Source organism: Crinia signifera, chromosome 6 (genome assembly GCF_055691185.1).
Source record: "Crinia signifera chromosome 6, ASM5569118v1, whole genome shotgun sequence".
Classification (NCBI taxonomy): domain Eukaryota; kingdom Metazoa; phylum Chordata; class Amphibia; order Anura; family Myobatrachidae; genus Crinia; species Crinia signifera.
Window position 1 is genome coordinate 9,461,311 of NC_139222.1, and position 12,018 is coordinate 9,473,328.

A 12,018-nucleotide genomic window follows, 5' to 3' on the forward strand; every position below is an offset into this window, starting at 1 on the left:
TAAACACCAGGTGGTGGGGAGATATTTATCAAATGAAATCTGTTTGATTAGTGAACTGCAGTAGGGGGTCCAGCAATGTGTTGTCCTCGCTGGAAGTTGGGGACACGTATCTTCACATTCCAGTGCGGGTAGGTCCTCATTCTCTTCTTCGGTCACATCTGATCAGTACAAAGCACCCAAGTTGCCCATTACAAACCCTACTATTCGGTATAGTCACAGCTCTGAGCATTATTACCAAGAACATGTCCATAATGATGAGTTACCTTCCTTGTGCAGTAATCACAATCATATGTATGTAGATCTTCTTCTTGTGAAGAACATCTAAATGCCACTGTTGCAAAACCACCTAGGTCGCACAACTTAAGATTACAAATGAATCTTGAATTTAGAGAAGCCACCTCTGATACCTTGTCCGTGCTTTCCCTTTCTGGAGGTGGTCTTCAACACATCTCTCCATTGAGTTTCTTACCATAATCCAAAACATGGACCCTGAAGAACTTGGTTACAAAGGTACTGTCAGTGCCTTGTACGTCAGTCTTGCTGTGCAGAAAGCTTTGGTGGGGCATGACGGTCTTCACCCTCAAAGACCATACAGCCCACCATGTTGTATTTGTGGGAATTCCAGAGGGAAATTCTACAAAATATAATGAGATGCTCAGTCTTCCTCTCAGCCACTTGTCTCTCCATAGTTGTGTGGGTTCCAATCCTCTTCTCCACTAGCTGTCATTGTGTCCACAGTCAGAACAACATAGCAGTAATGTCCGTGCTGGTGTTTGTGTGGGCGGAGCAACAATTGACTTGCTCCACTGGGCGTGGAGAGTTGAGGAGGAGCATTGGCCTTTTATTGTATAGGATAAACTTTCATGTTTCAGTGCCAGGCTCCAGTTCAACCATTAACCCCCATGCCCAGTGCCCCCAGGATTCTTAAAATAAAAGATTTCAAGAGTAAGTAACCAAAAGTCCTCTTTTCTTTTTCTGTGTTAACCCTTTCACCACTCTGCCCGTGACTCATTGGAATGTATCCAGCTTTCATTTTTTTTTTCTGTTCTATTTCTTAGAACAGGAGAAGGTGATAAGTAAGGCTTAGGGCAGTATTCAATGAGAAAAGTTCTCCGTGTTTTGTGGAGAATTTGTGCTTTTTTCGCCTTGGACGGGGCATTTTGCTCTCCAAAAGCGAGCAACCCTATTCAATGTGAAATGTTCTCCGTCTTTCTAAGTGATTTTCGCCGTCTCTCTCCGTGTAGAAATTCTCCATCTTTTGATGGAGAGCTGGAATGTGAACTTTTAATCTAAAAGGGTTTTGTATTTAATTTTGGTGTAAAAAAATCAGGAATTTTTTTCTGTGAAGGGGCATGTGATTTTTATTCATGTGCTTATAGCACATGAATATATATTTAATTTAAAAAAAAATATTTTTTTTAATTTTTTTTTTCTTTTTTTTTTACACAGTGCAGCCAGCAGGGGGCCGGAGCGCTCGAGCCGCTCATTAGATATTCATATATTCACTGCACCCGTATGCACGTTCGGGTGCAGTGAATACTGGGTCCCCCGCTGGCTATAGGGGGGGGCAGCCTGTGCTGCCTGGGTCCCAGGGGGGCCCCCTACCCTCACATATGTTCTGTGGCATCCAGGGAGACTTTAATCTCCCTGGATGCCACGTCCCACGGCTCCCTGTCAGCTCCCTGCCGCGGACGCTCGTCCGCTGCAGGGGTTAAGACTCGCCGCGAGTGGCGGCGAGTCTTAAAAACGTTGAATAGTGGGAGCAGGAGTGGCAGCGAGCCCTCCGGAACACGGAGAGTGCATGGAGAGCAAAATAAAACGCTCTCCATGCACGGAGAACTCCGTCATTGAATACTGCCCTTAGCGTGGGTTCATCAAAATAGATCATGTTAGACTAATTTAATTAGCTTCTATGAGGAAGTCCATAGGGGGCTGGACTTAGGGAATCTGTTGATGTAATACTTCTTGATTTTGCTACAGCTTTTGACATGGTGCCTCATAAAAGGTTATTAATAAAACTAGGTAATTTAGGGTTAGGAGATAAAATTTGTAATTGGATTAATAACTGTTTGCACAAGGACAAGAGTGGTGGTAAATGTCATATATTCCAGCTGGGGTAAGGTCCAAAGTGGAGTCCCGCAAGGTTCAATATTGGAACCTACTTTGTTTAATGTATTCATTAATGATATAGGTAATGACATAGTGACAAACATTACAATATTTGCAGACGACACAAAATTGAGTAAGGAAATTAACTCGGGAGAGGATGTAGACACACTACAAAGTGACTTTATTAAACTGGAAAGGAGGACAATGTGGTTTAATGCTGATAAATGTAGTAATTCATTATGGGAACAAAAATGAACAAGCTACTTATAGGCTAAATGGAGTTATTATAGAGAATTATGCTGTAGAGAAGGACTTGGGGGGTCACTATAGATTAAACATTGGGTAATGGTGCACACTGCTCATGTGCAGCAGCAAAAGCAAACAGGACACTGGCATTCATTGAAAGGGGTATGGAGTCAAGGGATGCCAATGTGATAGTGCCTCTTACAAGGCATTGGTGAGACCACACTTGGAATATTTTGTTCAGTTCTGGGCACCGCACCTTAAAAAGGACATACATGAATTGGAACAGGTACAGAGAAGGGCGACTAAGCTAGTAAAAGGTCTCCAATCACTAGAATACAAGGATAGGTTACCCAGGCTGAATATGTTGTCACTGGAGAAACGGAGGCTGAGAGGTGATAAATTTATAAGGTCTAATAAAGGACTGGAAATCATATGGAACTGGGAGATGATTGGTCACTAAAGCTGGGTACACATATATACTATATAGACGGGTTAGCGTCAAAATTTTAGTCAGCCGGCAGGGTGCCTAAAATTTAGACGCAAACCCGTCTATATAGAACTTTAGTCACCCTGCCGGGTGACTAAAATTTAGGCGCAAATCCATCTATATAGAACTTTAGTCAGCCGGCAGGGTGACTAAGCTTCTATATAGACGGGTTATTGCGTCTACATTTTAGTCACCCTTTTACTCATTAAAAAAAAAACGACGTGGGGTCCCCCCCACTGCTGTAACCAACACCAGACTGAAGAGCCGGGGCTGGTATTAAAAAATCAGGAAACCAACCAGATAGGGCTTCGCTGATTTTTTAAAACCAAAATACGGGGGGACAAAATGACTAGGGGTCCCCTGTATTTTAAGAACCAGCCCCAGGCCAAACCAGCCAGCAGGGTAATGCCACAGCCGGGGGGAGACTTTTTATACAAGTCCCCCCGGCCAAAGCATTCAGCCCTCTGACCGGTCAGCCTGGCCTGGGGGAGTGGGGACCCCCCCAATTAAGGCCCCCCCCCCTCCAGGACTTACCTGACCAGGCTGAAGCCTGGTACTGTCCCCGGTGGCCCTGTGCGGTGGCCACCGGGCTGATTCAGTGTAAAAAAAATAGATGAAAAAACTATTGTTTTAAACTGTGGAACTATGAGTCCGTAGGTATGTCCCAGGATCCGGTCCGGTGGCTTGGTTCCAGCACTCGGAAGCAGCGCGACTTGAACAGAAGATGCCGGGGTGGTCGCCAGAGGAGCAGGTGAGTAGGATTTCCTTCCCCAGTTACCCCTTTGGATTACTACGGATCCTGGACTCTTCAGCCCTGGAGCCCCGGAACCAAGGCCCCGGAACCAAGCCACTGGACCGGACCCTGGGACCTACCGACGGGCTCAAGATAGGTAATTATCAGTGTGTTTGTGTAATGTATGTATTAAACTTTTATTTTTCTAATGTGTCAGTGTGTATTTATTTAACTATTTTTATTACTGTGGAACTACAAGACCCAGCGGGCCCTTTAATGCCCCGCAGGCTGGGACTTGTGGTTCTCCAAGTCCCAGCTTGCGGGGGAGGCTTGCTGGGACTCATAGTTCCACAGTTTAAAACAATAGTTTTTTCATTTATTTTTTTACACTGAATCAGCCCGGTGGCAACCGCACAGGGCCACCGGGGACAGCACCAGGCTTCAGCCTGGTCAGGTAAGTCCTGGAGGGGGGGACCCCTTTATTGGGGGGCGTCTCCACTTCCCCAGGACCCCTGGCCAGGCTGACCGGTCAGAGGGCTGAATGCTTTGGCCGCGGGACCTTATATAATAAGTCTCCCCCGGCTGTGGCATTACCCTGCTGGCTGGTTTGGCCTGGGGCTGGTTCTTAAAATACGGGGGACCCCTAGTCATTTTGTCCCCCGTATTTTGGGAACCAGCCCCGGACCTGGAGCTGGTTTTAAAAAATCAGCGAAGCCCTATGTCGGTTTTCCTGATTTTTAATACCAGCCCCGACTCTCAGCCTGGTGCTGGTTACGGCTGTGGGGGGGGGGGGGGCCCACGCTGTTTTTTTTTTTAATAGGTAAAAGGGTGACTGCTGCCCTAACCCAGCCCATTATGATAATTTTGGTCACATGTGATGTGTCAATAGCCCAAATCGAGACAATGTGTACGGTGGTACAATCTTTTTATTGCGACTGTTTGGACGGGAGTACATCGGACGTCGCAAGTAAAATTGTACAGGTGTGTACACACGTGATCGGCTGTTGTTTGTGGACGGTCCGACGGGAGTACGGTCGGCCGAACGGTTGCAAGAAATAGGGATTGTATATATGTGTACCCAGCTTAACAGACCTATACTTAGGACACGGGGGCATGTACTGAGGCTCACGGAAAAGAAATTACCTACTGAATTAAGAAGAGGATTCTTCACCATTAGAGCAGTAACATTCTGGAACTCATTGCCGGTGGGGTGATTACAGTGACTACTGTTAATGAATGTAAATCAAAACTGGATGCATTTTTGGCCACTAAGGGAATCACATACTGTAGATATGAGCATTATGGCCAGACTGGGTCAGAGCATTTTCAAAAATGACAAAAACAAAAAGGCATTGAGTCACACTGGTGAATATAGAATTATAAAATAACAACTGAACACATATGTTGGAACCAATACAAAGGCTTGCTGAGATTGCTAGACAACACAGGATTGGTTTTGCTTCTGGATATCTGTAGATACAGAACTACGCAGGTTTGCAAGAGCAAAGATATTAATCTTCCTGCGGCACATTTGCAGAAATATACTTTGATAGAAGCACTGGCGACGTGATAAACGCGAGATATATTTGTCCCAGGTTTCAGAAGTTTAAAATCCCAGGAATAAATTTGTGGTTTCTCCACTGAGAGCTTTTGGTAAAGCCGGATGAAGGGTTCCTGGGGTGCTAGAGAGAAGGGCGGGCTCCAGCCATGAGATATGAGAATATGCGGATTCCTTATATCAAAGTAAAGTAAGTATGTTCATGTATTACTCAGGGACTATATCCAGTGCTGTTGTCCAATATTTAAAACACAATTCAGATAGTAGTGAAGTTAATATTTTGATATATGAGTAATTGTGTTCTGCTAGAGCAGAGCCAGGATTGGGAGGAGTGCCTCGTCGCTTCTGCTGACCGTGGTTCGCCAGCATTGGACCATGGATGAGAGAGCTATGCCCGAGCAATGCTGGAGGAGAACAAATAGAGGGACGCTACCCACTATGAATATGCACCTAATTCACTATGTACCCATTGGCGGCTAATCTTGAATGCGTGAAACCATCTGCATGGGAATCATTGATGATTTCACCCACTGATTATCACTTCCTGCTTTTCAATTTAGTAAGCTGCAGGCCAGTAAGAGCCCGGAGGCGGAGCTTTGGGGGTGTTGTGGGATGAGCTAAGCTGTGTCCCGGCAATTTATAAAAAAAAAAAAAAAAACAGGTGCTTATCTGAGAAACCTTCTAGTTCTCCCCCATCAATGGTCATAGAGGGCGATGGCCAACCCTAGGCTGAAGGGAAGAGGGTTGTGAGACTGGCATCTATAGAGTTGTACAATGTGTAATCCAATGTGGCCCATACCCAGTATAATACCCCTTTCACACGAGAAAATGCAGGGACTTACCCGGGAATAGGGTTCCCGGATCATGCCGGGACATTCCCGGGTTGGCCCCTTTCACACCAGCCTAGTCCTTGCATTTTCTGTTGTGAAGGGGGAACCTGACAGCTTTGTGTCCCCAGCAGTGGGCAGGGGCACCCGGCAGCTCCGTGTCCCCAACGGTCCCCCAAGAGAGGGGCAGCAGCGGGTGGGGGGTCAGCTGCAGGTCTCCAGCAGTCCCCCCAGTGACAGGCAGAGGCAGACCTTCAACAGTGAGGAAGAGACTGCTTCCCTGACGGAGGAGAGTGTGTGGTGTTCGCTTCCAGCACCGCAGCCAAGACAGGGAAGCCGGGTAAGTACCTTTCACACCGGCCGGTATCCTGGGCTGGTTCCAGGAGCATCTCTGCTAGCTAGCTAGGAACCTTTCACACCAGTGCTAGTACGGGTTGTTCCCAGCAGGTGTGAAAGGGGTATTAGTGTGCCCGGTAACCAATCAGTAGTCCAGGTGATGGAGTGACGGTTAACTCAGCCAATGATAAAACATTCATGGCAGCACTTTATCCTTGATAAAGCTGGAATTCAGTCCCAGCGAAACGCGTTGGTGCTAACAACCCCCCCCACACCTTGGTTTGGACTCTGCATGCACTTTGGACCATCTCCTGCCTACTCTTCTGATTGCCGTTCATTTCATCCCACCACCCGATTTGGAAATTATACATCCCCACTGGAACCACTTTTTCGCACCATTGGTTGAGGTTTAAGATTGGTCCTACTTCAACATCTATAAGGACCGATCCCTCCAGCGATTTTCCAGACAATCTTGGACGATACTCCATCGGGACTCATTCCACGGATCAGAGCAGGTCATATTATCATTTGGTCCCCCATACCATTTCAGTCCTACCAACACTTGCCCCCCCACTTGCCCCCATTATTATGTGGATATGTTTTTATCAGACTGTATTTTAATTGTGTAATAAATTGTTATATTTTTTACTATTTAGTGTCCCTCACTGTCAAGCGCTGCTAAAATTCTTGTTGTTTTTCTGTACAAACATAGTCTGACTGAAGAGAAAGGTCCATTCTAAAACCAAGGTGTCAATCACGGATAATTCAGCAAGTTGCGGCAGGAAAGGGATTCTTATACAAGATGAACGAGGTAACATATGACCAGAGTCCGAAAACCAATGAGTATGAGAGGGAAAGGTCAGAGGTGAGTCCTGGGATTGTGTCTCTCCTTGGTGAGGCCCCTCCTGATACCATGCACATGCCCCTGCCTGGGGGGTAACAGGCCGCACTGACACCATGCACATGCCCCTGCCTGGGGGGTAACAGTCCGCACTGATACCATGCACATGCCCCTGCCTGGGGGGTAACAGGCCGCAGTGATACCATGCACATGCCCCTGCCTGGGGGGCGACAGGCCGCACTGATACCATGCACATGCCCCTGCCTGGGGGGTAACAGGCCGCACTGATACCATGCACATGCCCCTGCCTGGGGGGTAACAGTCCGCACTGATACCATGCACATGCCCCTGCCTGGGGGGTAACAGGCCGCACTGATACCATGCACATGCCCCTGCCTGGGGGGTAACAGGCCGCACTGATACCATGCACATGCCCCTGCCTGGGGGGTAACAGGCCGCACTGACACCATGCACATGCCCCTGCCTGGGGGGTAACAGTCCGCACTGATACCATGCACATGCCCCTGCCTGGGGGGTAACAGTCCGCACTGATACCATGCACATGCCCCTGCCTGGGGGGTAACAGGCCACACTGATACCATGCACATGCCCCTGCCTGGGGGGTAACAGGCTGCACTGATACCATGCACATGACCCTGCCTGGGGGTAACAGGCCGCACTGATACCATGCACATACCCCTGCCTGGGGGGCAACAGGCCACACTGATACCATGCACATACCCCTGCCTGGGGGGCAACAGGCCACACTGATACCATGCACATACCCCTGCCTGGGGGGTAACAGGCTGCACTGATACCATGCACATGACCCTGCCTGGGGGGTAACAGTCCGCACTGATACCATGCACATACCCCTGCCTGGGGGGTAACAGGCCGCACTGATACCATGCACATGCCCCTGCCTGGGGGGTAACAGGCCACACTGATACCATGCACATGACCCTGCCTGGGGGGGGTAACAGGCCGCACTGATACCATGCACATACCCCTGCCTGGGGGGCAACAGGCCACACTGATACCATGCACATACCCCTGCCTGGGGGGTAACAGGCTGCACTGATACCATGCACATGACCCTGCCTGGGGGGTAACAGTCCGCACTGATACCATGCACATACCCCTGCCTGGGGGGTAACAGGCCGCACTGATACCATGCACATGCCCCTGCCTGGGGGTAACAGGCCGCACTGATACCATGCACATGCCCCTGCCTGGGGGTAACAGGCCACACTGATACCATGCACATGCCCCTGCCTGGGGGGTAACAGGCCGTACTGATACCATGCACATACCCCTGCCTGGGGGTAACAGGCCGCACTGATACCATGCACATACCCCTGCCTGGGGGGCAACAGGCCACACTGATACCATGCACATACCCCTGCCTGGGGGGTAACAGGCTGCACTGATACCATGCACATGCCCCTGCCTGGGGGTAACAGGCCACACTGATACCATGCACATGCCCCTGCCTGGGGGGTAACAGGCCGTACTGATACCATGCACATACCCCTGCCTGGGGGTAACAGGCCGCACTGATACCATGCACATACCCCTGCCTGGGGGGCAACAGGCCACACTGATACCATGCACATACCCCTGCCTGGGGGGTAACAGGCCGCACTGATACCATGCACATGCCCCTGCCTGGGGGGTAACAGGCCGTACTGATACCATGCACATACCCCTGCCTGGGGGTAACAGGCCGCACTGATACCATGCACATACCCCTGCCTGGGGGGCAACAGGCCACACTGATACCATGCACATACCCCTGCCTGGGGGGTAACAGGCTGCACTGATACCATGCACATGACCCTGCCTGGGGGTAACAGGCCGCACTGATATCATGCACATGCCCCTGCCTGGGGGGTAACAGGCCGCACTGATACCATGCACATGCCCCTGCCTGGGGGTAACAGGCCGCACTGATACCATGCACATGCCCCTGCCTGGGGGTAACAGGCCACACTGATACCATGCACATACCCCTGCCTGGGGGGGTAACAGGCCGCACTGATACCATGCACATGCCCCTGCCTGGGGGTAACAGGCCGCACTGATACCATGCACATGCCCCTGCCTGGGGGCAACAGGCCACACTGATACCATGCACATACCCCTGCCTGGGGGGTAACAGGCTGCACTGATACCATGCACATGACCCTGCCTGGGGGGTAACAGGCCGCACTGATATCATGCCCCTGCCTGGGGGGTAACAGGCCGCACTGACACCATGCACATGCCCCTGCCTGGGGGGTAACAGTCCACACTGATACCATGCACATGCCCCTGCCTGGGGGGCAACAGGCCACACTGATACCATGCACATACCCCTGTCTGGGGGTAACAGGCCACACTGATACCATGCACATACCCCTGCCTGGGGGGTAACAGGCTGCACTGATACCATGCACATGACCCTGCCTGGGGGGTAACAGGCCACACTGATACCATGCACATACCCCTGCCTGGGGGGTAACAGGCCACACTGATACCATGCACATGCCCCTGCCTGGGGGGTAACAGGCCACACTGATACCATGCACATACCCCTGCCTGGGGTTAACAGGCCGCACTGATACCATGCATATGCCCCTGCCTGGGGTTAACAGGCCGCACTGATACCATGCACATGCCCCTGCCTGGTGTAAAACCCCACCCAAATCGAATTATCTCTGCACAAGTAACATCTGCCCCACCTGCAGTGCACATGGTTTTGTTCATCTAAGAAATATTTTGTCAGAAAGAGTGAACTAGAATAAGGGCCTCAGTTCCTGCTGGAGCCTGCTGAAAAATAGCACTGGGATTATGGATAATTAGTTCTGTCAGTCACCGCCTCAATATGAAACGCGCAGCTGAGGCTCTAGAGACGTGGTGGAACTCCCTTTCCCTTTTAAATATCCACAGTACTTAAGAGTGGAAGTGAGCGGTATGCGTGTCCTTATATTAAGGTGCACGGTGGTCAGTCCGATTCCCAGCAGACATCAGGGCGGGAGGAGGGGCTCTGCCTGGAAGGACACATCCATTGTCCCCACCCACAGGGGATAAAGCTGACTCTCCTATCCGATGGGCAGGCGTCACATTCATCAGGCCTTCGGGGGCATGTAGAGAAGGTGTGTGTATAGGGGGTGGGGTAGTGAATCATTCTGTGTATTGGACTGTCGCTGATCTTCCCCAGGTGTGACTATATACAGTGCCATTGGGACATTACCCCTGGGTGCAACTGGACAGATCTGCAGTAACTGCCACTGAACGTTGGGGACATTGCAGGGATGGTGACGGTGGCTGCTGGCTTACCCGACATGTTATTTACGGTGTGTTGGTTATGTAAACGATTGTATTGTACTAGATGCATTTTCAGTTGCAAAGTTGCTGTTCTACAATTCTCTCCTTACTTGTGTGACTGCTGAACCTCAGGATCAGGACATACCGGATCACTGGCATACAACAACCGTACCAATCCAACCGCACAATCTGCATACAACAACCGTACCACCTGCACACAACAACCGCGTCATCCCAACCGTACCACCTGCATGCAACAACCGCATCATCTGCATGCATCAACTGTACCGTCATCCCAACTGCATCATCTGCATACAACCATGCCACCTGCACACAACCGCATCATCCTAACCGTACCACCTGCATGCAACAACCGCATCATCTGCATGCATCAACTGTACCGTCATCCCAACTGCATCATCTGCATACAACCATGCCACCTGCACACAACCGCATCATCCCAACCGTACCACCTGCATGCAACAACCGCATCATCTGCATGCATCAACTGTACCGTCATCCCAACTGCATCATCTGCATACAACCATGCCACCTGCACACAACCGCATCATCCCAACCGTACCACCTGCATGCAACAACCGCATCATCTGCATGCATCAACTGTACCATCATCCCAACTGCATCATCTGCATACAACCATGCCACCTGCACACAACCGCATCATCCCAACCGCATCATCTGCATGCATCAACTGTACCATCATCCCAACTGCATCATCTGCATACAACAACCGTGCCACCTGCACACAACCGCATCATCCCAACTGTACCATCTGCATGCAACAACCCAATTATCCCAACCATACCACCTGCATGCAACAACCGCATCATCTGCATGCAACTGTACCATCATCCCAACTGCATCATCTGCATACAACAAACGTACCATCCCAACCGCACAATCTGCATACTAAACCGTACCACCTGCACACAACAACCGCGTCATCCCAACCGTACCACCTGCATGCAACAACCGCATCATCTGCATGCATCAACTGTACCATCATCCCAACTGCATCATCTGCATACAACAACCGTACCACCTGCACACAACAACCGCGTCATCCCAACCGTACCACCTGCGTGCAACAACCGCATCATCTGCATGCAACTGTACCATCATCCCAAAGGCATCATCTGCATGCAACAACTGTACCACCATCCTAACTGCATCATATGCATGCAACAACCGCATCATCTGCATGCAACAACTGTACCACCATCCTAACTGCATCATCTGCATGCAACAACCGCATCATCTGCATGCAACAACTGTACCACCATCCCAACTGCATCATCTGCATGCAACAACTGTACCACCATCCCAACTGCATCATCTGCATGCAACAACTGTACCATCATCCCAACCGCATCATCTGCACATAACAACTGTACCATCATCCCAACCGTATCATCTGCACATAACAACTTTACCATCATCCCAACCGCATCATCCCCATCGTACCACCTGCACGCATCCACCGTATCAGCTTACATCATCTTACTGTCTTATATAACAAAGACATGAAATGAGTCCTAATGATTTGGCTGA

General features: G+C 50.1%; 1 protein-coding gene across 2 annotated transcripts in view; it reads left to right on the top strand.

Annotated features, from left to right (window-relative positions):
* Positions 1–12,018, top strand: part of LOC146009905 (zinc finger MYM-type protein 1-like) — a 298,717-nt gene that overhangs the window by 215,621 nt on the left and 71,078 nt on the right. The gene's annotated exons all lie outside the window — the stretch shown is intronic.